The following is a 24,098-nucleotide window of genomic DNA, read 5'->3' on the forward strand; positions in this document are numbered from 1 at the left end:
GCATCTGTCATCAAAGTCTCTGACTGTTATTGCCTCTGCGCTTCTGCTGACTCAGCCTTTCTGCACTGTTGTCAATCCTTCTCTGCGCTCTTCAGTATCTGACTGCTCTAGCCTCTATCACTTTGATCTCTGACTACATCAATCCCACCGATTCCTCCCACTACTATGTACTTTGGGCTCCTGTAGCAAGGTACAATCCATGAGATAAAACCTCTCGATGGACCCTGCCCAATTTCAGCCTTTTTGGGACTATCACTTCACATCGCCCCATCTCACACCTGGAGGTATGGCTGCATGTGATCCCTCTGCTAACTTGGCTCAAAATTTCCCCCTACTGGAGGTCTCTACATGAGTGGATGCCTCCACTCAGTCACCTCTCAGCATCTCCAATTGTGGCTCCTCCACAATTATCTGAGACTTCTTCTAGGGCTGCATGTTGAGAGGTAATTTACTCTCCCTCTCAACCACCAAGTCTCTAACATTTTCCTTTTATCCTCAAGGCTTTACATGCATCTTGTACCTCAAGTGCATACAGATTCTTGGCTAGCACACCAATTTGTTTCATCTTTCCTGCCGTCACGAAATTTTCTGGAAAAAGAGCTGATTTTAAATCAGCGATATCTCCCTCATCCGAACTCCGATTCAACTGATTTTTTTTTTGAATTTGGGTATGTTTTCGCAAGGAATCCAGATCTGCTATTTGTTTCTAAAAAATTTGCACAAAAAAAATTCAGATATGCTTTGCAAACTTGCGGCCCAAATTTATTTATTTATTTTTTTTTTTTTTTACTTCAAATTCTCTTCTTTGTACACTATTCACTGCTCCGATAAAATTTTCTCTAATAAACTTGGCTCTGATACCATGTAGAATTTCCTGCAAATTCTCTACAAATCTACTTATGAGATCTATGTATAAAATCTGATTGTAGATTAACTCGATAATGCAATATACCAAAGCAAAATACTATAATCTACTTCTACTATCAAACTTGTGGAAGCTTAAAGATCAAGCTGAATCAGAGTTGAGCACATATAACCAGAAGAAGAAGAATCAATGCACATGAAACACAGAAGAATACTCTGGGGAAAGCCTCAGCTAAAAACCCCACTATTTGTATTATCCTACAACGTGGAAATACATCAGAATTATACAAAGTCGTAGCTCTCACAACTAACCAGCTCTCAGTACAATCCTCCTAGATGCTCACAGGAAAACAAGGTTTCTCACTAACCTTCTCCTTTGCCCTCCAAGCCTCCTATTTCCTTGTGTTGTTTCTCCTGGGTGATCCTACTATTACCAAGTGTAACACTAATCTCACACCCTGTAAAACTGCACAATCCTCGAGGAACCTTATTTCTTCTGCATGGATGAGTTTCCTTTATAGGAAAACTCATGCAAATGATAGTAACCTGTGCTTGACATTTAGCTCAACCGGCTCTTTCTCTGAATAGACATGCATGAGTTTCCGATGAGAGAATCTTCAGTTATCTAGAGTACATTAGTTGGATGCATGCATGCCTTAACTGACTGAACTCACAATTAGTTCCTCAAACAATTTGGAACTAATTTAACTTGACTTAACTCAGTAAACTGAGCTAACTAATTACAACTCAAATACAACTCAATCTTATCTCCTTAATTAAGGGATAATCTCCTTAATTAAGGGATAATCTCCTTAATTTAAGGGATAACTGTTGCATGACTTCAAAAATACTTCTAACTTGAATTTCTCCAACTAATTAATCCATAATGAATTAATTAATTATTATTCAAGCAACTGGTGAGACTAAATTCGAATTTTAATTCAAGGACAAATTAAAATTGGAATATTCTGAATGTTATTTTTAGCATTTCTTGTTGCTATTCTCAACATATTGAAGTCCAAAAATGGACTCTTGGAGCAGAAGTTAAAGCATTTTGAAGATTACCATGGAGACTCCTAGCAAATAAATAAAAATGGTTAAGTATGAGGAAAATCCCGCAAATTGACTTCCACCGTAGCCCCGTAGTCACAAAATACTCCAAGAACTCGCAGGGGGTCGATCTTGCGATAAAATGAGAAATCGCCAAGGAAGGGCCAAAAAGGTCTAACACAAGAAAGGCGGGAAAAACGGGAGCGGGCTGCCCCCCTTCTCTCTCCTCCACATGGTGGTCTCCCGCACTCTGTCCATCCCACATCTCGTAATATCAGAAAATCAGTGGGATCCAACACTTAACATACTTCGCGGGGCCCAATCCGCGATATAGCGTTGTATCGTCGGGGGAGGGCCAAAAAGTTTAACACTGGAAAGGCTTACAAAATGGGGGTGGGCAACCACCCTTCTCTCTCCTCCACGTGGTAGGTTTCCACATCACGATGACCCTGCAGTCCCACGATATCAGCGGATCAACTAGGGTTTGAACTTGAAAGACCAGTGGGGGGCTGATCTACGATATAATGTTGTATCATCGGGGAGGGAGAGAAATCACTTACAAAGGAATTTCATAGAAAAACAAGGATGGGACGTCCCCTTTCTCTCTCCTCCATGTCGTGGGTTCCCACATCCTAGAGACCTCGCATCCCACAAGATAGGAGTATCAGCGGTTTCCAAACTTGAAAGACTATGTGCGGGGGTTGATATTGCGATTTAGTGTGAAAGTCCCAAGAAAGGCCGACATTCGCTAACAAATAAATGCTTGACAAAATAGAGCCTGACAGGCCCTTTTCTCTCTCCTCCAGGGGGCCACGTGGCGGCTTTTGATTGGTCCTCTCAGCATATAGGGCAGCTGACGTCAATAGTGATGTGGCAGTATGGTTGATGACATGGCAGAGGACACGTGTCACACGATTTCAATGTTTTTAGGGGTGACATGGGACCATTTCTGAGTGTCACATGTCAACACTCACAGGCTGACATGTGGCAGTGATGAAATCACCCTGCAGATCGACGATCACAACTATTAAAGGGGAAAAAGCTAAATACATTGGTGCAGAGCGATTACGATATGCGAGGTTTCCCCTCTAGATGCGAAAAAGTATTATGGCAGGGTTTATAAGGACCCCACGTCCGAAATGTTGGCCCGCTCCAAAGAAAAGGGTAAGGAGCCTTCTCCTCCAAGCAGGCGATTATGATATGTGGGCATTCCCCCCCGGATGCAATAAAATATTATGGAAGGGTCTGCAGGGACCTCCTGTCCGAAATGTCGATCCGCGTCAAGGAAGAAACATAGAGCATGGTAAAATAGAGTTGAAGCGCGATATGCGAGATTTTAGATAACAAGTGAAAAAGCCTCCAAACATGGGCCCTAAGTCCTTAGCGCCTGAGGGCTCAGCCCCTGGTTCTAGCCCTCGGTCATATAAGGAAAGCCACACAAAGGGCTATGGGGAAATAAAAAGTGCATGTTTTCACCTGTTTTAAAGGAAAAATTCCGCGCCTACGTGACTGTACTATTTCCATGTTATGCATCTAACCTACCACATCAATACACTGATAACACAGTACAGAGTTTTAATGGGCAGATGAACCGGCAGCTAAGGACTTCAATGGAGCATGGCAAAGCAATGGAGAGGTACCTGGGACTCGGGAAGGTTAATGGCTCAGTATAGAGCCTCATCCCTCTACACTACATAGGACTGCAAAAGTGAGCACTTACAAGTGATGCAACCCCCATTTCACAGAACAAGGCACCCTCACAATAAAATCAGAAGTGATGGGAGCCGGTCAAGCAGCAAAAGGGGCCCTACCGTGAATAAATTATAGCTTAGGTCGATGTGATCACACGATGGGCACATGGACTTTTATTTACTATTCTGTCTTATTATTTACTTAGTTTTGTCATGTAACATGCCTTCCGTCAAATGGGGCATTTATTTCTGTAATATATTTTTGGGCCACATAGCCATTCACGACTAATAACTAGTTGACCTGACAGTTGAGTCTAGAGAGATATTTTTGTTGTAATATAGCTTCTTGCTCCCCTCTGATAATTAGAGGAAAGAAAGGCTTAGAAAAGGTTCAGAAATTCTAGAGAAAGGACTACATGTTATATTTTTAGACTATATCTCCTTTGTAACATAGATCTTTCTAGAATATCAAAGAAATAATGTTGATTCCCTCTTCAAAGGATTAAAGTATGTGTTCCCTTTGTCAAACTCAATTTTATGTTCATGCTTCTTCCCGAAATTCATGTAATTATTGTTGCTAGATGTGTTTCAAGCTCCCTCACAAATTCATTAGTATCTACATGTTAATGCAAATACCTGTAGCAGTTTCACAGATTCATTTGTCTCAACATTGTTTATGTATATGCCTGTGTGGATTATTGAAATTAGATCTTTAAGTTTGCAACACATGAATCATAGCTCTTAGCTCCTCCTTCGTTCATTATTTTTGCTTGTAGCCCAAATAAGCATAGAAATCCTTAATACCTCAAGCTCTGTGTGTTAAATATAAAAGTCTTGAAGCCTTATGCTCTATGTGATGAGTTACTCTTCTCTCCTATCGTCTCTCACCCACTCTGCAAAATATTATTAAGCTTTAAGACCTTGAAGCCCTCGGCCTCCATTATTTTCATGCTTATTTATGAGATCTGAACCCATAAAGAAGTACCAAAAATAAATGTTTCATTTCTTTGGATTAATGAACCAATCCATTTCCTATGTATATATGTATCTATAGATCATAAATATTGTCTCCAGTTTCCTATAAATCACTTGAGACACACCAATTTAGACGTGCCCAAGGACTGGTCTTGAAGCAATCCAAGGTTGTCTCTGGGAGATACACATCTTTTGGCGTTGTTGTCGGGGAGCTTATTGAAGGATTTTCCCCCTGGGATACGACAAGATGAACACTCTTTGAATAGGTGATCAAAGTATGTTTTGATTTCATTCATATCACCTTGGCGACTCCACAACCCCCCCTCACTATCATTCATAATCTTGGCTTTTAAAAGGCCACATACTCACTCAAATACATCCCAGCAGAAAGCCCCATTTGTATCTGACCTTGAAAATTTGATTTTTAAGAAAGTCTAGAAAGATAAAACTCCCCTAGATTGTGCTACCATCTCACCAACATTTGAATTTCCCTCTTCCAATTCTCAACCTGTTGCTGCTTAGTATTCTAGACTTGCTCCTAAGGCACTAACATATCCTCTTCCCCTTCCACACATTGTGGTCTTGACTCCAGTCCCTCAAGAAAGTTTGAATCCTCCTCTACTAATCCAGATGGCCCTTCTAGGCTTCTTGCTCAATAAGTATGCACCTCTTGATCTACCTCATCCTCTAAGTGCAATGCCCCGAGAGAACCTAAAGAATCTGCCTAGGTTCAACGGGGAAGATGATAACACGACACAAAGTCACATTGGAACCTTCAGTGAATTTGCCGAGAACATAAATGTGGAACAGTTAGATGTGGTTATGAGACTGTTTGTACAATCCCTCGACGGAGAGGCTAGAAAATGGTTCAAATCCCTCCCTAATGCCTCCATCACTACATGTGAGCAACTTGAAAACTCTTTCATCCAGAAATGGGGAGAAAAGAGGAACCATGAGTACCTCCTCACTGAGTTCAATGCAATAAGAAAAAAGTCGAAGGAGGATACTACATAATTTATCAAAAGATTCAATAAGCAGTTCAATAACCTGTCAGCCGACATAAAGCCTCCCCCAACTGCATCTCGTGTGGTTTTCTTGGGAGCCTTTGAATCTGAAGTTGGCTTTACCTTGAGAGAAAGGAAATCTACCACTCTAGATCAACTTCAGATTGACGCCCTCGAAGTGGAAGCAAATCTGGCCTCGATAGGGAAGTCGAGGGCAAAACAAGAACCTACTGAACCCAAAAGAGGAAAAGAATTGGCATCCTCCTCTGGTTGAGATGGAGGATCATCTGACCCGAAGTGGGGTGATTTGGATAAACTCATTAAGAGTTTATCACAAAGGTTGGGATGCTCGAAATCGAGAACAAGAACCTCTCTAGGTAGAATGCTTAGGTCAACGATTGAGGCTATAACCAACAATATAGAAGGCCTCCAGTGCAACTGCTTCTGAGGGAAAGAAAGGAGAAACTTGATCAGATCCCTCATCCCTTGTACTTGGAAGATAGTCTTGATGAACAATCACTGGATACTTAGGAGATGCAGGGCAATATATATGTTGGTTTCGCTGAAGAGGAACATGAAAATATGGCTCACCAGGAGGCCAGTTATCATAGAGAAGCAGCAACAGAGGATGACGATATGGATTATTATTGTAAACAGTTTGCATAGTTCATGAAAACACAACCATAACGTAAGTATAATCTAATATCTTCAAAGAAGAGGATGAGAGAACTGGAACAACAAGAGGAAGTTGCTCCCCAAGTGGTTCCTCCAGTACCAAAAGAAGGGAAGGGTAAGCTACATCCTAACCCACCTGAGACAAGAGTCTTTGCAAATAAAGAGAGCAATGGTCCTAAGGGGCACACAGAAAAAGAGGCACCTGTTCAGTTGACAACTGTCGGTGGGAAGGGAGAAAGAACAGAGCCTGGAGATGCAGAAAATCCCCAACATACGTTCAATCTCTAGAAGGAGTTGGAAAAGGTAAAAATTCATGTTCCACTGACTGAGTTCCTAAAGCAGCCTCATTACAAACCTCAAGTCTCCCAATTCATGCATCCAGCCAACTCTACACCATCCCATGATAGTTTGAACCTCCAAGAGGAGAGGCCCATGGTTGTTTTTGGGCCGCATGTGGAAGAGTTGGACGCTTCTACTACACCTTTCTATGTGACTTTGGTAATCCATGACCTTTTGTTGCATAATTTCATGTTGGATTTCGGGGCCTCACACAACCTCATGCCATTATTAGTAATGGAACAACTGGGTTTAGAGATCACCAGACCGTACAAGGACCTGTACTCCTTTGACTCTAAGAGAGTCAAGTGCTTAGGCATGATAAAGGATATGGTGGTAAACCTGGCTCAGATCCGTGTGAAGAGTGTGGTCATGGATATAATGGTGGCAGACATACCTCGCTTTGGAATGCTCTTATCCAGATCTTGGGGTTCCAAGGTATGTGGCTCTATTAAGCTAGATCTTACTTATGCCACCATTCCCACTTTTGGAGGTGAGAAAAGAAGGTTGTACAGAGAATCCCGGTTTGTGAAAATCGTGACCCCAGCTAAAGGCTCAGTGAACTCCCCAGTGCATGGGAAGGATAGCGACATCTCCTGTCTGTTCCTAGAAGAGCATGAGACATTCCTAGAGGAACCATCAGTATACTTGAAAGGGCAGTCAAAGCACTTGTGACCAAATTAAAATGAAGTATGGAAGTTATACTTCGATGGAGCAAACTCAAAAGATGGGAACGGAGCTGGAATATTGTTGGTATCTCTGGAAGGTAGCATGATACCCCTCACTTTCAAGCTCAAATTTGAGGCAACCAACAATGTAGTGGAGTACGAAGCATTACTCCTGTGGTTACAAACGATAAGAAATATTAACATTGAATGCCTATTGGTCTACGGAGACTCTGAGCTAGTCGTGAGGTAGATCTGAGACCAATGTCAAGCCAAACACCCTAGGCTGAGGATGTACTAAAATAAAGTGTGGGACTTAATCGAAAATTTCTTCCTGGCTTTTAACATCCAATTTCTACCTAGGGAAGAAAATAGGATGGCCGACTCTCTTGTAGTAGCTACAAGCACTTTCAGGCTCCCACAGAATCCACTCCTAAGGTATGAGATAGAAGTCAGACACAGGCCTTCAATACCTAATAATTTCAAACAATGGCAGGTATTCGATGATGATGAGAAAGTAAAAAGATTTATGGAAGTCGTTGGGGAGTTTGCCCACTCCACCATCAATCAGGAAGAAGAAGAAACATAACAAGAAGCCACTTCATGGAAAGACACAATGGCTGGGCAAAAAAAAAATCAACTAAAAGGGCACACCATCCCTCATGGACTTGTTCTACTAGAAATACTTTTTAATAAAGATGACATAGCATCCAAACCAATGGCCCCAGAGAAGGATGAGCAAGTCGAAGACTGCAACATCAGATCAGAGGAGGAACCCCAGACGATTAGGTTGTTCAAAGGAATCCCCTTGCAATACAGACAAAGGTATTTAGATCTATTCAAAACTTACAAAGATGTATTTGCTTGGTATTATGATGATTTGAAATCATTTGATACAAATATTATTCAACACAAGATTCCTTTGAAGAGTGGGATAAATCCCTGCAAACAAAAACTCAGACAAACAAACCCACTCTTACTCCCCTCCATTTAAAATGAGGTAAGGACGTTGTTGCAGGGCAAGATCATAGTCCCTCTAAGATACTCTGAGTGGGTGGTTAATCTGGTCCTTGTCCGGAAGAAGAATGGAGAGATAAGGTTGTGTGTGGACTTTCTGAATTTAAATAGGGCATCTATAAAAGACAACTACCCTCTGCCCAAGATGGATAGTATATTACAAAAGGTAGTGGGTGCAGCTAGAATGTCCATGATGGATGGATTCTCGAGATATAACCAAGTGGCGGTCCACCCTGAAGACCAGAAAAAGACTACTTTCACCACCCCGTGGGGAACCTTCATGTATGCTCGCATGCCATTCGAGTTGATAAATGCAGGGGCCACATTTCAGAGAGCTATGGACATAGATTTCATGGGCGAGCAAGATAAATTTATGGTAGTCTACTTAGACGACATCACAGTCTTTTCTAAGATTGATGAAGAGCATATCCTCCATTTAAAACTCACTTTCGAGAAGTGCAGAAGGTATGGCCTCTCTCTGAATCTGAAGAAATCTCAGTTCACCTTGAGTGAGGGGAAGCTGCTTGGACACATACTAGCATAGGAAGGAGTAAAGATTGATCCTGAAAGAGTCAAAGCCATCAACCTTATTCCCTTGCCCATAAATAAGAATGAAGTCCAAGCCTTTTTGGGGAGGATAAATTTCTTAGGGCGATTCGTACTCAACTACATTGAGATACTTAAAAGTATCACAGATATGCTCAAGAAAGAGAACAGAGTTAAGTGGAGCTCCATTCCACATGATTCTTTCACTAGGATCAAAGAAGCTTTGGCTGAGGCCCCAGTGCTAGTTAGCCCCGAATATTCAATTCCATTCTATATATTTTCTTTTGCCTCTCCATATACCATTGTTGTTGTCATGTTACAGAAAAATAAAGATGGTTACGAGTAACCCATCGCCTTTTTCAGCCAAGTCTTAAGGGATGTCAAGCTGAAGTATGATATATTGGAGAAATGGTCTTATGCACTGGGCAGGTGGATAACTAAAATACAAGAATATGAGCTGGAAATCAAGCTTACCAAGCTCATCAAAGGCCAAGGGTTGACCAAGATTTTATCTAATTCCAACTGCCAAGCTCTAGGGATAATCCTAATTACAGAGGAGGGCAGACCAGAGGATGAACAAAGCATAATTAAAAGAGCGGAGCAGAAGATCTATGCCAAATATGAGGGATCGCCCACGTATAAGAACATTGTTCATTACCTCTTATTCCTAAGATGCCCGTTGGGATTGGACAGATCTAAATACTGAAGCCTGAGATTGCAGGCACATAAATACATTATATCCAATGTAATACTCTATTGGAAGGACCCGGTAGGGGTATTATTACAATTTTTGGTGGAAGGAGAAACCCATGGAGTGATTGAGGATTTTCATGGGGGAGTCTATGGAGGACACTACAGTTGGAAGGCAATAACACACAAAATCTTTAAGGCATGATTTTACTGGCCCACACTTTTTGGAGATGTTTATTCTCAGGTCAGGTCATGCCAAAAATGCCAATTGTTTGCTGAAAGATAGAAATTTGCTCCTCTCCCCTGATTCCTATGCATGTAGAGGAGCCTTTTAAATAGTGGGGATTGAACTTCATTGGAGAAATCAACCCACCTTCTAGCGACCAACACAAGTGGATTTTAACAACCACTGACTATTTTTTAACAGCCCAAAGTAAATAAAAAATTAATTTCCTAATTAAAATCAGAATCAACAAATAAGTACATACCTATATTACCTGTGATCGATGTCTGCCAGATGACAACAAGGTTTTAGGGACGACTCTCCACCCAACTGTAGGCTCAATTGCGCAAGGCTTTACTACAACTGGCCACCCCCGAGCCCTCAATCAACGTACTACTGCCAGTGACTCCTAATTCTTAGTACACCATTCTCCCAAGAGAATGAAAGATAGACTCTCAGAATGATGGAATGCAGGAATCCTCTCATCTTCCTCACCATCTATTAAATAGAACAACATTGGAAGGGGAACCACATGCACACACTCCATGTGTCTACATGCAACTTTCTTTTGATTTTTAGCTTTCTTGTTTTATTTCTTTACTTTTCTTTTGATTTTTAGCTTTCTTGTTTTATTTCCTTCTTTTTGATAGTTTTCTTGTTTTATTTCTATTTATTCTTATTTAGAGTTTTAGTATGGTTATTACTATTTTTATTTTTATTTATTTTCTTGTATATATTTTTAATATCATTTATTATTTAACATTTATGATTTATTATCTTTATTATTTTTATTATTTATTATTAAGTGATTTATTTATTATTATTAATTATTATTTTTGCATTATTTATTATTTTTATTATTTATTATTTATTATTAAGGGGAGGGATATTACATATTTCACCAAGTGGGTAGAGGTTATCCCAGCTAGAAAAGCTACTGATTTAGTGGTGATAAAATTTATGGAGGAGAACATACTATCCCACTTTGGGTGTCCTTTCAAAACCATCACTGATAATGCATAGGTCTTCAAATTTGCCAAGTTCACCAACTTCTGCCATAAACTCAACATCGTTATTGGACACTCCACTACATATTACCCTAAAGGAAATGGCTTGGCCGAGTCTTCTAATAAAACTGTGGTGAGAGTTTTAAAGAATACCATCACTGAAAATCAAAGGCACTGGGACTCTCAACTAAAGTTTGCTCTGTGGGCTAACCATGTAACACCCAAAAGATCCACTGGGAAATCTCCTTTTGAGCTAGTATATGGCAAGGTTACTGTGTTCCCTATCCAATTAGCAATGTCAGTAGCTAAGTTGCTGCAAGAAACCGAGGAAAAGCCTAGCGCCTTGACTAGAAGAATAAATAAGCTGGTGGAGCTTCACGAGAACAGAGAGCAGGTGGGGACCAAACTATCAAACTATCAACACGGGATGAAATCTCTGTTTGACAAGAAGGCTAAGGACAAACCTCTTTAGTAGGGAGATTTAGTTCTCAGATGGGATGTCAGATGAGAAGACAAAGGCAAACATGGGAAGTTTGATCCGCTATGGTTTGACCCCTTCAAGATTGTCGAAGAAAGGGGAAACAACACTTACATGCTCGAAAACTTGGATGGTGAACTGCTGGAACTGCCTGTAAATGGTCAGTTCCTAAAATTTTATTTTCAAAATTAGAGATATCTATCTCTTGCTCATTGTAAATATCCGGTGTGTGTGTGTGTGTTGAAATTATTATTTGATTTTTCAGTTTATTGTAAAAAAAAAATCCTTTTTTTTCACAGAACGATATTTTGTTTAAGAATAACTCCATACCCAATGGAAGGAAAGGCTACTGGTCTACAGGTCCTCAACACCTTGCTAGCAAGGCATTGTCCCTAGTTGGAGCCAATGTTGTCACTCACTGCATTGTGGGCTTCGATTGGTTCGAGTTTCCCAAGAGCAGTGAGGTTTGGAGACACTTTCCTAAGCCACAGAGTATCTCAGAGCTGGATCAGACCCCCTCTAGTGCCTAGTGCTCAAAAAAATATTTCCAATGGTATATAGAAGTCTAAAAATTGACTCCTAGAGTAGAAGTTAAAGAATTTTGAAGATTACCATGGAGAAGCTCAGTAAATAAAGAAAAATGGTTAGGTATGACGAAAATCCCGCACATCGGCTGCCACCTTAGCCCCGCAGTCACAACATACTCCAAGAACTTGTGGGGGGTTGATCTTGCGATAAAATGAGAATTTGTCGGGGAAGGGCCGAAAAGGTCTAACACAGGAAAGGCGGGCAAAACGGGAGTGGGCCACCCCCCTTCTCTCTCCTCCAAGTGGAGATCTCCTACACTCTCTCCATCTTGCATCACGCAAGATCAGCAGATCGACAGGATCCAACACTTAATAGACCTCGCGGGGCCCGATCTGCGATATATCGTTGTATTGCCAGGGCGAGGGCCGAAAAGTTTAACATTGGAAACGCTTACAAAATGGGGTTGGGCGACCCCCCTTCTCTCTCCTCCACGTGGCGGATTCCCACATCACCGCGACCCTGCAGTCTCGTGATATCGGGTGGGGTTTGAACTTGAAAGACTAGCGGGGGGCCGATCTGTGATATATGTTGTATCTTCGAGGAGGGAGAGAAATCACTTACAAAGGAATTTCATAGAAAAATAAGGTCAGGACGTCCCCCTTCTCTCTCCTCCATGTGGCAGGTTCCCGCATCCCGCAAGATAGGAGTATTAACGAGTTTCCAAACTTGAAAGACCGTGTGCGGGGGCCGATATTGCAATTTAGTGTGAAAGTCCCAGGAAAGGTCGAAATTCACTAATAAAGAAATGCTTGGCACAATAGGGCCTGACAAGCCCTTTTCTCTCTCTTCTAGGGGGCCACGTGCTGGCCTCAGATTGGTCCTCTGAGCTGATAGGGCAGCTGACGTCAACAATGACGTGGCAGTACAGTTGATGATGTGGCAAAGGACATGTGTCACTCGGTTTCAATGTTTTTAGGGGTGACATGGGACCATTTTCGGGTGCCACATGGTAGTGATGACATCACCCCGTGAACCAGCGATCGCAAGTGTTAAGGGGAAAAAAGCTAAATACATTGGTGTAGAGTGATTGCGATATGCAGGACTTCCCTTCCCGATGCGATAAAGTATTATGGCAGGGTCTATAAGGACCCTATGTCTAGACTATCGGCCCACTCCAAAGAAAAGGGTAAGGGGCCTTCTCCTCCAAGCAGGCGATTGCAATATGCGGGCACTCCCCCTCGAATGCGATAAAATATTATGGCAGGCTCTGTAGGGACCTCGCACAAGGATTATCGGCTCACTCTAAGGAAAAAGCATAAAGCAGGGTAAAACAGACTTGAAACGTCAATATGCGGGATTCGCGATAACAAAGGAAAAGGCCTCCAAACACGGGTCCTAAGGCCTTAACGCTTTAGGGCTCAACCCCAGGTTCCAACCCTCAGTCATATAAGGAAAGCCACACGAGGGGCTATGATAAAGGGGATTATGGGGAAACCGAAAATGCATGTTTTCAACTGTTTTAAAGGAAAAAGCCAGTGCTTAAGAGACTGTATTGTTTCCATGGTATGCATCTCACCTACCACATCAATGCATTGATATCGCAGCACAAAGTTTTAATTGGAATATGAGCTGACAACTAAGGACTTCAATGGAGCATGGCGAAGCAATGGAGAGGTACCCTGGACTCAAAGAAGGTTAATGGATCAGTGTGGAGCCTCGTCCCTCTACACAACATAGGACTACAAAAGCGAGCACTTACTGGTGACCCAACCCCCATTTCACAGAACAAGGCACCCTCACAGTAAAAGCAGAAGTGATGGGAGTCGACCAGCATAAGGGGCCATATTATGAATAAATTATAGCCTGAGGCCGATGCGATCACAGGGACTTTCATTTACTATTCTGTCTGATTATTTACTTAGTTTTGTCCTGTAACATGCCTTCCTTCAATTGGGGCATTTATTTCTGTAATATCTTTTTCGGCCACAAATCCATTCACGACTGATACAACTAGTCGACCTGACATCTGAGTCTAGAGAGAGATATTTTTGTTGTAATATAGCTTCTTGCTCCCCTATGATAAATAGAGGAAAGCAAGACTTAGAAAAGGTTCATAAATTCTAGGGAAAGGACTACATGCTATATTTTTAGACTGTATCTCCTTTGTAACAGAGATGTTTTCAGAATATCAATGAAATAGTGGTGATTCCCTCTTCAAAGGATTACAATATGTGTTCCCCTTGTCAAACTCATTTTTATGTTCATGCTTCTTCCCCAAATTCATGTAATCATTGTTGCTAGATGTGTTTCAAGCTCCCTCACATATTCATGTCAGACCAGGCAGTAACTCCCCAAAGCAAAAAACTGATTCGTGTATTATTCCATCAGGTAGGTCTTTGTTATATACAACAGGGAGAGACTGTTCAGTTCATCTCCCGATGACTGTTCACATTTCTAATTTAATTATTTACATAAATTCACCCAATCATGAGGATTAGGTGTCAATATTCCCCCCCTTAATTTGAAGGGAGGTTGGTGAGTCCAAGCATCGTTCTGAATCATTCAAGCTTTTCTCTTCCAAGCGCTTTGGTGAAGATGTTTTCAATTTGCTCATTTGTGGAACAATGACGAAGATGGATTGTTTTGGCCTCAACATGATGTCAAATCAGATGATATTTAGTATTGATTTGCTTCGTTCGATCATGGAACTTTGGGTTCTAGGCCAACTTTATTGCAGAGGTATTGTTAATCATGAGTGGAGTTGATTGTACTTGTTTTACCTGCAAATCTTCAAGAATTTTCCTGAGCCACACAATTTCTTTTGTTGCTTCAGCTGCTGCCACGTATTCTGCTTCTGTTGTGGAATCTGCTGGAACTGATTGTTTGCATGATCTCCAGGACACAACTCCTGATCCAAGACTCGCAGCATATCCTGAAGTAGATACCCCAGTTTCTTTGTCTCCATCGAAGTCTGAATCAGAGTATCCAATCAAGCTGAAGTCGTCCACCTGTGTATACTTGATTCCAAAGTCTTGAGTTCCCTTCAAGTACCTTAGAACTCTTTTTGCAGCAGACCAATGTCCCTCACAAGGCTTTTGCATAAACCTAGAGAGGATTCCAACAACAAATGAAATGTCTGGTCTAGTAGTAGTTAGGTAGTTGAGACTTCCTACAAGCCGTCTATACTTTGTTGCATCCTCAAATTCTTTTCCTTCAATAGATGTGAGCTTTAAGTTTTGTTCCATTGGAGTAGTAAGAGGATTGCACTATGTCATGCCAAACCTGTTCAACAAATCTCCAATGTATTTCTTTTGAGAAAGAAATATGGACTTTGGATGTTGGGTTACTTCAATGCCAAGATAGTAATGAACATAGCCCAAATCAGTCATTTCAAAACTTTTCCCCAATTCCTTCTTTATGGATGCAATGTAGCTTTCATTGTTCCCTGTCATCAAAAGATCACCTACATATACCACAAGATATACAACTGTTTTGCCAACTTTCCTGACAAATAAAGTTGCATCATCAAGATCAAAATGTTTGAAATTGAGTTTCAAAAGATGCTCAATTAGTTTTTCATACCAGGCTCGCGGTGCTTATTTGAGGCCATACAAGGACTTCACAAGTTTACATACTTTATGTTCATGTCCTTTCACAACAAATCCTTCAGGCTGGGACATAAAAACATTCTCTTTTAGACCTCCATTCAAGAAAGCAGTTTTTACATCCATTTGATGGACTTTCCAACCGTTCTGAGCTGCTAGTGCAAAGAGTGTCCAGATGGTAGCCCATTTTGTTGTGGGGGCAAAAGTATCCTCATAATTGATCCCTTCCTTCTGTGCAAAACCTTTTGCCACAAGCCTAGCTTTGTGCTTGTCAAGTGAGCCATTAGCTTTATACTTGTTCTTGTAGACCCACTTACAGCCAATTGGTTGGTTCCTAATGGAGGATCAACCAGCTTCCAAGTGTCGTTCTTTATGAGGGCATCATACTCCTTTTGCGTCGCTTCTTTCCATTCGTCATGAGAAGCAGCTTCTTTGAAGGAAGTTGGTTCAAAATCTGTAGACAAGTTCAATTCACAATCACAAGAAACATCCATATCAACAAGTGAATTAGAGTCATCTACATCACCTCCATTTTGCCGGTTTGAATTTCTGGTTCCTGTCTTTCCAACTTCATGAGTATGAACACTTTCAAGTGTCTTTGTCACCCACTTTGGGGGACCTTTTTTAGATGGTCCAGGTTCCTCCGTTGATTGAGTTGGGACTGAATCAAGATTGTTGGAGTTTCATGTGGGGGAGAGTGTTCTTCAAAAGAAGATTCCACATGTTGATCTAGTATAGGAATCCCCCCTTCAAGATGTGGAATATGATTATCAAATTCTTGAAATGATTTTGCTTTTGCGAATCTATCCAAGCGATCAAGTTGCCGCTCAACAACATTGTCAGTTTTGGATGATTCAAGAAAAATTACATCTCTAGATACAACAAACTTCTTATTTACTTCATCATAGAGGTGGTATGCTTTGGAGGTGTTTGAATACCCCAGGAAGATACACTTGCGACTTCTAGCACCAAGTTGTTTCTATGTACCTTTGGTATCAAGGCATAACAGGTGGAACCAAAGACCCTGAGATGCTTTACCGAAGGAACATGTCCATACCACATTTCATATGGAGTCTTGTTTCTTATAGCATTATATGGACATCTATTCTTTATATATGCAGCACATAGAACAGCATCAACCCAAAACATTATCTTTACATTTTTGAAGAAGAGCATGGATCGTACCATATTTAAGATTGTCCTATTCATTCTTTCAGCTACACCATTCTGTTGGGGATTATAAGGCACAAGTGTTTGATGTTTGATCCCATGTTGGCGAAGATAGTTTTCAAATTCATTTGATGTGTTTTCTTTTCCATTATTAGTGCGAATAGACCCAATATGAGATTGTGCATCATTTTCAATCCATTTATGAAAATTCTTGAATGTTTGAAAAGCATCAGATTTGTTCTTCAATAAATAAACCCAACACATTCTGGTGTAGTCATCAATAAATGTCATGATATATTTATTTCCATTTGCAGAAGGAACAGGCATTGGACCACATAAATCTGAATGAATGAGTTCAAGTTTCCTATGTGCTCTTGAATGTGAATCATGAAAAGACTGTTTGCTATGCTTTCTTAGAATGCAAGCATTACATTGCTTAAGTTTCCTAGGAATTGTAGGCAAACCAGCAACACCATTTTTCTTCAGCAAGCAGAGACTGTCATAGTTCAAATGTCCAAATCTAGCATGCCATAATAAACTTGATGGAAGTGTACCTTCTTCATGATGAGAATTGTATGAGAAATGTTGTGCATGAGCAGAGGTTCCTTGCAGCTTGATAAGCCTTTCTTCTTCTATTCCCCTCATGACAAGTGAGTGGTCAGATGCTTTTCTTACCTCAAGCTTGCCATCAAACATATGAATGGAGTGACCTTGCTGGCGGATGTGGACCAAGGACAACAAGTTTCTCTTGAGCTGTGGGAGATATAGAACATGATCCAGAAGAAAGTCTGGAAGACCAGGCAGTTTAAGCCTAATTGCGCCAAGCCCTGATGGCTTGATTTTTGATTGATCTGCAAAGTATACTGCTCCATCAACATTTTCAGTGAAATCTTCAAAAAAATCTTTTCTATGAGTCATGTGGCAGGTTGCTCCTGACTCAAGCAACCAATCATTTTTCCAAGAGGCAAGTGAAGCATTAAATAAATCTTCATTTACTCCAATGTTACATTGTGCCACAACATAGTGAGCGGATTCATGTGCTTTACCTTTGTCTGTATCATCAGTTTTACCTTTCTGTTGGTTTCTTTTCTGCTCAATTTTGTCCCATGGTAGCTTGCATGTAGAGGCATCATGTGATCCATTTCTTTTGTAGCATATGCAGTGCAAATCTGCCTTTTCTCCTTGAGAATATCTGCCCCCCTTGCCTCTGAAATATCTTCCTCTTCCTCTTTGTCCACCTCTTCCTCTTGTAGAATCTTGAGTAAGATAATTTTCTTTATGAGCAAGGTACACAACCTCTTCAAAAGATTCAGGGGTTGTCTTCTTTCCAAAAGCTTTCTCTCTTTCAACAAACTTTTTCACAAGAGAGTGAAAGGTTATATCTTTGAGATTTCCATTTGCTTGCAATGACTCAAGATAATTGAAGTAGGATAAAGTGCCTTGAGAAAAGCAATAAGAGGAATATCCAATTCAACCTTAGTGGATTTGATATCATGCATTATAGACTTTACTTCAGATGCAAGAGCAAGAGGATCATTATTTTGCAGTTCAAGAGTGAAGAGTTTAATCATGAGTTGAACAACTTCAAGTGCAGAATGTGAGTCATAGAGTTCTTTCAGCTTTTGTAAGGCTTCAAAGGCAGTTGAATATGACAAAATATGGCGACTCACCTCTTCATTTATAGATGCTACGATTAATGCATAGACTTTGCTGTTCTTGTTTTCCCAAATGACGAGCTCTTTGTCTGAGGTAGGCTGTACTGGTTCATTGTCTCCTTCTCCGACACACACTCCTTTCCACAACTCATTGAAAATGAGGGTGTGTTTTATCATCCGGGACCATTCAAGATAGTTCTCCTTGCCAGTGAGAACTATTCCCACCATGGATATGATTGAATTCATACTGTAGCAAAAAAAAAATTCTGCTGCAAAACTTTTACTCTTAAAAAATATACTTCTGATGTGACTAGACAGCAGACTCAAATGTCAATTCACATTCAACTGGATAGAATATAATTGAATTTGGAAAAATGAGCACCAAGAAAGGCTTATCGATGGAATAAGATGACAACCCACGAAGGAACGGATCATATGAATAGAGGAAATAACACATACACAAAAACTCATACTCGCCCTGTTCATTTATATGTCAAATACATAAATCTACATAAAGCATAACGCTGTATGTGATATCTTTTGCTACATCCTTTGCGACATCGGTGGCAATCTCGGCGGCCATTCTATGATTTACAAATGAATGTCAAAAAAATTATGTGAAGATGACAAAAACTATTAAATGGGGGCGACACAAGTGCGTATTGTGAGCGAGGGAAGGTAGTGGATGGACGAGTTGATGGTGAGAATGGGCGAAGCAAATGAGAACCGCTGGTTTTGTTTGATGACAAGACAGAAAGTAATTCCTTACATTAACCCCGCTCCCCGGCTAAAGATCTCCAGCTAGTTGTTGAAGAAGCCTGCTGATCTCACATCGCCTAAGTGTTCTTTGTCGTTAGCTCTGATTCCAAGAGTATATATACAGGATGAAGTTCCGAGGCTTGCTGCAACGGTAAGGCTGAGCGTTGTTACAAATGAGGTCACGTGGTATATATACAAGATGAAGAGCCGAGGCAATGGACAGCATGCCGCTGGAACCAATACAATCACGCTCAAACTAACTGTGTATCACCGCACTGTTGATCTCAACTCATCAGTCCTGCGAGCTTGGCAAGCATCTGAAAATTTTGATAAGGTTATGAAGGCCGAGGTTATTCCAACAGACAGTAAAGTCTGAGCAGCGTAACAATTCAATGCATTGTTATATGCCAAAATAAACTTCAGACCAACGTTTCTTACAAAACATGAGCAACGTACAAATTTAGAATACCTGCTTTTCTTACAAAACAGAAGCAGCGCACAAATCAACAGTTCAATGCATCTTGACAATATTGCACCGAAACTTCTTCAGACAATATTCCAGTGCTGAAGCCATCCCTCTCTCAACGCTTTCTGAATTTAGGCAGGAAGAAGAGTAGATAGACTGCGCAGTAGACAGAGAGCATAGAGAGGACATAGAGCACAGTACACAGTGGACAGAGAGCTCAGTAGGCAGACTCCAGAGGGGCAGAGGACAGAGAGCAGTAGGTAGAAGGGAGTTACAACTATTTTGGGAACTTGGCTCTAATACCATGTCAGGCCAGGCAATAACTCCACAAAGCAAAAAATTGATTCGTGTATTATTCCATCAGGTAGGTCTTTGTTATATACAACAGGGAGAGACTATTCAATTCATCTCCCGATGACTGTTCACATTTCTAATTTAATTATTTACATAAATTCACCCAGTCATGAGGATTAGGTGTCAACATCTACATGTTAATGCAAATTCCTGTAATAGTTTCACAAATTCATTTGTCTCAACATTGTTTATGTATATTCCTATGTGGATTATTGAAATTAGATCTTTAAATCTGCAGCACATGAATCATAGATCTCAACTCCTCCTTCATTCATTATTTCTGTTTGTAGCCCAAATAAGCATAGAAATCCTTAATGCCTCAAGTTCTGTGTGTTAAATATAGAAGTCTTGAAGCCTTATGCTATATGTGATGAGTTATTCTTCTCTCCTATCCTCTCTCGCCCACTCTGCAAAAACTTAGTAAGCTGTAAGACCTTGAAGCTCTCAACCTCCATTATTTTTATGCTTATTTATGAGATTTGAACCCATGAAGAAGTACCAGAAATCCATGTTTCATTTGTTTGGATTAATGAACCAATCCATTTCCTATGTATATATGTATCTATAAATCATAAGTTTTGTCTCCAGTTTCTTGTAAATCACTTGAGACACACCAATTTAGATGTGCCTAGGCAATGGTCTTGAATAAATCCAAGGCTGTCTTTGGGAGATACAACAGGGTGAACTCCTATATCATGTGCTTGTTGTGTGTTGTATTTTGATGTTCTTTGCTGTTATTTTGCTGTTGTTCATCATATGTTTTATGTTAAATTGTTTCTAGCATTTACATAAGAAACTCTCATGGGAATCAATTAATTAAGCAAAAATATTGAATCCTTAATCACTTGACAAGCAAATGATAAACACAATGGACTTTATTATGAGTGGGGAATTAGCACAACATTACTATTCTGCTCCATTTCAGATCAGCTAGACTTTTCATTATACTTCAACTTTCCATACCACTTAGGAAGATTAGTCTTTGCATGACACTAATGTAACCTTGCTAGTTGGGCTTGATGAACAACCACATGTCTCATCTGAAATATGTCTAACTGACATTTTTTTATTGAACCTAAGCTAGGCACCTTCAAATATGTGAATCATCAAAGTGCTTGTTTCACTATAGGTGATGCTATTGCATCATTACTTAACCCTAGAAGCCAATTATCACTTCCCTTGAGCCAAGCATACTTGAATAATCCACTGCCTAATGTGAGACCGTGCTATCATCCATCCAAGCAACACACGATAGTTAATGAAGATCATGTCCCTCCTTTTTCATATGTTCACATATCTTCACTACACTTATTTACATAATTGTCTTGCCATGGATAACACATACACTCTATCACATTGCCAAGTCACATCATCCTCTGCTAAAGCCTACTATGCAACACCTTGTCGATGGTGTGTCCTACTCGATAACGCATCCTCAGTCATCCTAGTTTATGTGCCAATACACCATTGCAATTGTCTCATAAATCACCATGAATTTGTCACTAAGGCTACCAAAGCATATAGACTCACTGTGTAACTTGCCAAGAATGTTAGATGCATCCTCCATAATGCCATTGCCAATGACACCATTAGATGACCTTGCCTTAAAAAATCGCTAACATAGCAACATGAATAAAGAAGAATTCATGTTCAATTGTAATCTTTCTAAGAAAAAGTAATTGTACATTCCTTTAGTCATACCTCCTATCCTCCATGTAGAATCCATCAAATCCCATACCTTATTGGCATTTGGCAATATAACCTCCATATAGACTTGATGACTTTGACAAAATACCCTTGAGGCTGATATTACCATTGTAATCAAAGGTTTGGGGATGCGATTCTTCATCTAAATAATGACCCTTATCACCTCCAATCAAAACACATTAAGGCAAATTGTTCACCTCAAGGTTCAACCTTGGAGCTTGGACATCAGGGCTTGAATACCGCACATAATCCCCTAGAGATTTATCCTTACCGATAATTGACCTCTCTTTAAAAGAAGTATAAACAAATGACTTTCATCCCATAGGCCATTCGAGTAATCCAAAGTGCCCTCATTTTAATCCACAGTAATAGTAAAAAATGAAATCCTGGGCAATGAAAGAAAATTGGCTCCATTATGTAGAAACCCTACCCTCAATTCCCACCTTTCATGTTGTATCTCAAAATTTCCCTTCCCTTGGAACTTGATAGATCAACCTCTTTAACACTAATTAGTTAGTGGAAGACCACATTAGTCACCCTATGTAGATTGAAATTGTTTTTTTACATCTTTTAAGGTAATATGGAGAAGCCAAGTAAAACCTAAGGCCTTATCCTTGGGCTATGGAGTATAAGTAACGTTTGGAGGTTGAAAGATGACGAGGAAGACATGATAAAATCACTAATCAACAAAATGATATCAATTATATATATATTTAATATTATGTAACAATGACATGAAATGTTTAAGAGAGATACAATAACACATCCATTAACTTCTTGCAACCATACATGGTATCAAATATGAGATTAAAGTAATGAAGACTTTCTTCTAGTAAAGGAACAATCCCTTAATACATCATAATTCATATTTGACATCAAAGGAGTGAAGAAGGTTTAAAGACCACACTTCAACCTCCTCTTCTAGCAAATAACAACCCACTATGATAAAAAAAAAAATAGTTCTTTACACATAGATATGGTAGCAATACATTAATAACAACCATACATACAAATAAGATCCATGAGAAAAGAAAAAAAAGATAAAAACTCCAAAATTTCAAGCCCTTCCTCTCTTTAATAGAAATTATAAACCCTTTAACCCTAAGGAGTTTTCAAACAAGACCATTATATTTCCTTAATATAATCTATTTGGTTTTTTTTCTTCTGAAAAAAAAAAAAAAAAAAGAGTTTTCATCCTAGTGAACTTTTAGTTTTTCGACTAATTTGTGTTTTTGTTCTCATACATGATATAAATTATCTTTATTGTATTCTATTGAGATGACTTATTACCAACGATAATAAAGAAATAAATTTAGTGCCCTAAAAAAACCATAAGATTCTCAGATTATGTAAGTTTAACCACTTAAAACTACAATTTTACTAAATTAACCAAATATCTGCCATAAATCTTTAGTTGCCACACATTAACGATACATGGCAAAATGCCTAATTTCAAGTTAAGAGCGCTTGCACACTTGACTCGAGAAAGGAGCCCAACAAAAAAAACAACTACGAACAATCCCACAATCCTTCACTTTCATCCAGATGGCTTTTACGAAACAGTTTCCTCTCGTCCTTGTACCATTCTATGCGTTTTCAAACCCTAACCCTAACCCTAAAATGCCATCTCCCTTATTTTTATCCGCATATTGCTTATAAATCTGGATTTTCACCATACCGTAACCCTAAAATGTCATCTCCGCTATTTCTATCCGCATATTGCTTATAAATCTGCTTATGAAGACAGGAAGCACATTTTCGTTACAAGTTTTGTGCAAGTTTGGTGAGAAGACGGCTATGCTCGCGAATGGGATATGTTCTTGTTATCGATCACAATCTCACGGGTCATGTTCTTGTCGTTGATTACAATCGATTGGGTTCATAGTCTTTTAGCCGATTGTAATGTAATTATTGTTATTTGTTCCTCTTCTTCTTATTCATGCGTTTTGTAAAGGGCTAATTCCTGGAGAAATCTGTCTGTTTCTTTGTTTTGGTTCCTGAAACACACAAGGTAGCACACATAGATTTAAATAAATCCCCAGCAATTCCTGGAAGGGTTATGCAAATGATGAATTTTCTAAGATCCAACGCCTATTGCAAGTTGAGGATATGCAGAGCTTTATAACTGATGCATACGCTGCTGGGTTCTACAATTCTTTTGATGTTTTACTAATGAAATTCTACATACGAATATTCGACACCCAACTTCTTGTTTGATTTGCTTGTTGATTAAGCTTGTCGTTATGGAGTCTGGGTCTTTCATTGGATTTTGTATGTTATTTCCATTGTATTATTTTCTTTTTGAGCGAGAGCTTTGTGCAAATGATGAAATTAAATTACTACTGAAATTAATTGATGTCTAAAAATTCGAGCTTTTTAAAACTGATGCACAATCTACTTCTCTCGCTCCACTGAAGTTATTGTGACTTGTATGTATATGTTTCTGGTTGTTTCCTTTCCATTTCGGCTTTGATGGTGTTCCTCGTGACTAGAATAGGTGAACACCTTTTGTCTCTCTACATAAGTTCTTGTGGGCTATATGTTTCTGGTTGTTATCTTTCCATTTAGGGTTTGGTGTTTTCCTGTGATCCGGATATGTGAACATCATCGGCCTTGTAGAATGCCAGAAATAT

The 24,098-nt window shown here is 39.8% G+C and overlaps 1 non-coding gene across 1 annotated transcript; it reads left to right on the forward strand.

Annotated features, from left to right (window-relative positions):
* The first annotated feature begins 23,781 nt into the window (after positions 1-23,781).
* On the forward strand, positions 23,782-23,857 carry LOC149168172 (small nucleolar RNA SNORD36). The gene has a single exon (XR_016259912.1). It is a non-coding gene; the product is annotated as a small nucleolar RNA SNORD36 (small nucleolar RNA).
* The last annotated feature ends 241 nt before the right edge of the window (positions 23,858-24,098 follow it).

Source organism: Pinus tabuliformis, chromosome 4_2 (assembly GCF_031772625.1).
Source record: "Pinus tabuliformis cultivar Carrire ecotype Pingquan chromosome 4_2, CPIR1, whole genome shotgun sequence".
NCBI classification, from domain to species: domain Eukaryota; kingdom Viridiplantae; phylum Streptophyta; class Pinopsida; order Pinales; family Pinaceae; genus Pinus; species Pinus tabuliformis.